Below are 6,000 nucleotides of genomic sequence, written 5' to 3' on the forward strand. Positions count from 1 at the left end.
TTTTACAGCCGAGGGAAGTGCTGCCCAGGAAGGTTAAGTCACTTTTCCCAAGGTCACTCAGGAGTCATCCATAAAACCAGAACCCAAAGCCAGATCTTTTGACTATCAATTGTCCTTCTATCTCATCCTCTCTGCCTTTATATTCATTGATCCCTCTGCAAACAGTTACTTTATAAGGTAGAAATGGAACTGCTTGGAGTATGTCCTTGACACAACCCCATGGGCACCTGTTCCTACAACCAACACAAAAACTTGGGCTTGAAGTCTAAAATTTCAATAAACTTTTTTAAAAGACAGAACAAAAATGTATGTTGCTTTTTCCCTCAGAAATTAATTCTTTTAGATATTTCTGACTTCTTTAATAATAAAATTTTGTCACCACAGTTAAGCTTAAAGATAACACCACATGAGTTGCTGAGTGTCAGGTCATCAAATGTGATCCTGCTTAGGGACATTCATTTTTGAGAGTCATAGATGAGGGGGGCGGGATTTGAAGGCAATGCAGGTAGACAACTGGTCCTGTGAAGGAAGCAGTAATGAGCACATAATCACCTGTGCTCTCAGAGGAACCGCAATCTATTGACAAATATACCTGCACATGTGGGCAGAGGGGAGAACACAAAGGTGGGGGAATTGAGAAAGCTTGTATCCTGTGTAGGGATCAGAGAGTGAGTTGGTTGATTAAACCAAAGGGCTCATCTTGGAGAGCAGTGCAGAGATCAAAATGCCAGACTGAGAACAGTAGAATGTCACAGATAGAGGAGTGAGAAAGGCATAGTGAAAGTGTATTTAGGAAAGGAAGATCTGGTAGGAAAATAGAGAATCAATCTGACAGGAAAAGTTGGGGACCCAAGAGACCTATTACAAATATATGGCAGTATTCTGAAGAGAGAGAGTATGAGCATACCAATAAAAATACCAATAAAAGAAATACCAACAAAAGGCAATTATTATAATTATTATTTATACTTTGATTCCCAATAAGAAACATTTCCAGAACTCTCTCTGAATTGCTTTGAGGTGTTATTTCTTAAAATGGGCTCTAAGAAATACTAGTGCCTCTGCATATTAACAGGTGTTTAAAAAAAAAAACCTGAAAAAAAATGTACAGAATTTATGGGGAGAATGAGCTTTAAAATTTTATAGCAGGATTTATGAGACTTTTGTGTGCATAATGTATATCTTACATTCTGAAAAGATGATAGAGAATGCCACATTTCCCAAACACATTTGACTAATTAGGATCCTCCTTTCTTTCCCCAGCAAGCCATCTTCCAATATTTGTGGAAATACCTTGAATCAGAGATTAGTTTTGACTGGAAGTTTAACAAACAACAACAACAACACCTGGATTCTAGTTTACTTATAGACTAATGGTGTGACCTTGGACATCTATGGGCCTTGATTTCATCACTCATATTGCTATCCTAGTTTGGAGTTTAAGCAGATAAAAGGAGACTGTAGGACAAGAGTTGAAATAGTCATTCCTTGAACAACAGCTATAGCTGATGGCATGTCCTCCTACTGTGCCAATAACTGATTAGTGGCCACCATGCCCAGTGCTCCTGATCCAATTTGTTATAGTCCTGTAATAGCTCAGAAAATTATTTGCTAGAGACAAGGTGAAGCTTTGAGATTCTCCCTTAACTTAAAAAATTTAGGTATCTCACATGATTTTATAAGTGTGAATGTGCCAGAATGGTGTAGAAAAAGGACCCCCAGGGGGGTCAGGCATCTTCCTTCTCATCCCTGCCTGTCTCATCTCCTCAAGTACCCATGGAGGTAACCTCCAACTGTTGGCCCATATCTCATGGCTTTTTAAGCCCAGGGAAGGATGTTGCTAGGCTTTTACGCAAAGATCTAGGATCAGCCAAACAGAAACATCCAGGAGAGAATGAATATTTCAGACCCCCATTCTCTCAGCCTGTGCACAGATAAAAACAGCTTTATTGAAAGAAGTAACAGGGCCACCTGGGTGGCTCAGTTGGTAGAGTGTCCAACTCTTCAGTTTCAGCTCAGGTCATGATCTTAATAGTTCATGGGTTTGAGCCCTACATGGGGCTCTGTGCTGACAGTGAGGAGCCTGCTTGGGATTCTCTCTCTTCTTTTCTCTCTGCCCCTCCCCTACTCACGTTCTCTCACTCTCTCTCTCTCTCTCTCAAAATAAATAAATAAACTTAAAAGAAAAAGAAATAACAATCCAAGGGCAGTAACACCTTTGAAGAAAGAAAAGGGAAGCATTATCAAATACCTACTGTGTGTGAGTTAGTGAAGCAGGCATCTTGTAAGTTATCTAAGTGTAGCATGGTAAACCACAGATGGCTTTCCTTTCAGCTAGCCCTTGGTTTGAGTTTTAGCTCTGCCAACTAATACTTGTGTGCCTTTAACCAAATTATTTAAATTCCCTGAGCCTCATATTTCTCATCTGTAGTATGATACCTACTTTATGGAATTATATTGAGTATAAAGTGATAAAATACATGAAAAACAGTGCTCTGCATATAGTAATATTCAATAAATGTTAGTCTGTATTATTGCTATTAACTTATTACCAGCTCAATTCCCAACACTCCCCAACACAAAGGAAAGAAACAGGCCTGATATGACAAAAATCTACATAGGAAATTTACTAAATGGAATTTTACTTTTGAGAATATTTTCCTTTTTTCCCCTCTGTCTGGGTTATGATTTCTCCTTTCAGATACTGTTTTTTAGAGCTTAGAAACACCAGAGAAAATCCATTTCACTTTTTCTCTAGAAGGAGTTTCCGCATCTTCCATCTAGTTTCAGAGCAGTGATGTTAACCTTTACCATGCTGCCAAATAGTCCATTTGTAAATAACACAGCCAAAATATTTTCCAAGTGCCCAGAGTACAAGTTGATGAAATGCTTATTGCTTTTCTCCTCCTTTTCAATTCCACAATCTCAACCAGGGGCTCTGTTCTCAGGACATTCTTCTTTAGCCTACAGAAAAGGTAACCAATCTTAGACAAAAAAAGGAAAATTGCACAAAGCCTAAGATGAAGAATAGAATAATTTTCAGGGGGCAGGGCATATATTTAATATCCCATATTATTTCAGACGGTGTTTTTGTATCTCTGGGAGAAGCTCTGACACTGAGAAGGCAAGGGCTGGAAATTGTCACTTTGATCCTATATCTCACTATAATTCTACCTTCTTTCTTTTCCCTTTGTCTGCTTCTTTCTTCTTACATTTTCTCTTCTCCTCCTTAGTCTTCCCTTCCTTCAGCACTCCCTCCTCTGCTTCCTTTTCTTTCTCCTTACAGTCATCATACTCACCATTGTTGACTTTTAACTTTTTTTTTTTTTTTGCCAAACATTGTGCTAAATGCTCATTATGCAGTATCTTCTTTAATCTTCTTTAATCTGCGTCACAAAAACATAATTTACAGAACAACACACTTTCTGGAGAAGAAAAAAAGATTGAAAGGCTTGTGCCCAAAGGCTACACAGTCTTCAATGACAATAGACCCTAGTGGAGTGGGTTGAATTAAGGTGTTCCAACCACCTCAATGGAAATGGCTTTTCCTACAACATAAAGAGGCAATATTAATGGAATTCATAGTTTCACCTTAATGCTAATGTATTTTGGGGCAAGTAGTGAATGTATTCAATTATGTATGCATGTGGATTTGATATATCCATTTTAAAATAAGCTTACTATTCTTTTAAATGACTCATTTTAATTGGGTCACATATTAGAATTCATTCTTATGTATAGTTCTATGATGGGGTTCTTCAATAATTATCTTGGGGTAAAAAGGGGGAAAGTGGAATGTGGTATTTATATATATATATTGCAATCCAACATAGATCAAGCTTTTGCATATATATTATTTTAATTTTGTATAATGCACATGTCTGTATTGTTTGTGCAAACATACCACAATTATGGTATGGAATTAATTTGCACATTGCAAAAATCTATTGCAAGTCTATGTGATGTGAAGCATGACTGTATTATGGTTTTGAAGACTGTGTTAAAGTTTTGGAGCTAAACAGACCTAGATTTTAATCCAAGCCCTGCAGTTTTTCAACTCTGTAACCTTGAGCAAGTTTCTTAATCTGTATGAAGTTCATGAAATATCCTCTTTATGGTAAACATGGAGGTAATAATAGCCAATTTTCACAGCTATTGTCACATTTCAATGAGAAAATATACAGTCCTGGCAGACTGTACACATTCAACAGAAACTAGTCCTCTTTCTCCATCCAGATTTCTATTTGTTGTAATAACGTCCCTCCATCCGTATCTATACTCATATCAACCCATATCTGTCTATATAAGCTAACATTTTTCTTTGTATATGTGTGTTCATACACACCCATATTCATACCCACATGTGGAATCCTACTCATAAGAGCATATACATGTGCCATCCCAGGTATATCTTCAATTTAAGATCAAACCTAAGGAGGTATGAAATACCCACATAAACTCACTTTAATCCATACAGCACTCTATAGAGCCTTGCTTACAAAGGAGTGAAAGCTGATCCCGTCCCTCTGCTCTGCCTTGGTAGCAATACCCATGGGTGCCACAGATGTATCCTAGCGCCATCTAGTGGGGAATCCCACTTTCTGCCCCACAGTGCCTCCTTGTGCTGGCTGCAACCATTGCTCCAACTCACCATTTTGCAGGCTGCCTCCATCATTCTAAAAAAATAACCATCCTAAATGAACTCTGCATTCTGTTTAGACTCTTTCCAGTTTTCTTCCTGGGTGTTTCTGGACATGAGTACATCCCACTGAAATATTTCCACCTCTATCTACAGACAAAGAAAAGGCTTGGAGCACCTCAATCTACTGTGCCAACAGGACATGAATGACCGTGAGTACATGAAACACTTCTAAGGCCATGTCTTTAGGCTCTAGAAGGAAAATTCTATATCTTATAATGGAAGCTTCCTGTATTCACTAAATATAGGAATACTTTATATATGTATAGTTCTTTATTTCAATAAGAACTTTGACTCACAAAGAGATACCACAGGCAAATTATTTCAAAGAAATGAGATGGTTTTGGTCTTCCTTTGGCTGTGAAGGAAGCCAAGTTGGCTATAGAAATTGTTATTGCTACACATAGATTAACCCATGGAATTCAATCCTCATTTCTTTTAGCTAGTGTATTCAACGCACGAAAATGATTAATAATAGTGAAGAAAAACCAGGCCAGAGCTGTATCTATATAGACAATTAATTTTGCAAGTTCCTTGACCCCTTCAGAATTTTAAAGGTGACTCATAAACATGGTAGTGGATGAGGTGAAGAGTAAATGCACTCATTCAAATCTTCTTGGTAGGTTAATTAAGCCAGAGAAACTAGTAAATCCTATTGAAACAGTCAAATCATTATCAATGTTCTGTTGAATTGATCAGTTAAGTTAATTATCCTTGTTCCAGTTGTCCATACAGCAACAAAGCATACGCAGTCTAGGGGAGAATTTCAACCTGTGGCCCCCACTTCGTCTTCCCTTCCTCCCATATTGCTCCAGATCTTTGCCCAGGGACCAACGACATTTGGGTTTGCCTGATTAATCTTTTCACAGCTTCATATCAGTTAGACCAATGTGGGCACTGAATATGTTACCTACATATTCAATAACAGTAGTAGAGAGCCTTCTCCCTAAGAGTCCCCTACCATCAGGGTAAAAGAAAGGGTGTAAATAGAAAAAGAATAAAGAGTGACAGGGAAAGGCAAGATGAGTTTCACTGCTGGAACATATTTGGCCCATACTTTCTATTACTAAGTTAATAAGCCAAACCTTGTGGAAGGAGATAGGAATTCAGACAAGAGGTAAGTAGATTGTTTTACTCTCTGTATATGTGAATGAGGATTGTATGAATGTACGCAACCTGACTCATATTGTAAGACCATAACTCATTTAAAGGGTTGAATTTGTTTTGGCAAAGGTTGAATGCCCAAGTTTGCCTTCCTGCTCCTTTGTTTGAGGGGCAAGTGACACTCATTCGAAGTATCT

The sequence above is a fragment of the Panthera leo genome, chromosome D3 (genome assembly GCF_018350215.1).
Source record: "Panthera leo isolate Ple1 chromosome D3, P.leo_Ple1_pat1.1, whole genome shotgun sequence".
In the NCBI taxonomy this organism is placed as follows: Eukaryota; Metazoa; Chordata; class Mammalia; order Carnivora; family Felidae; genus Panthera; species Panthera leo.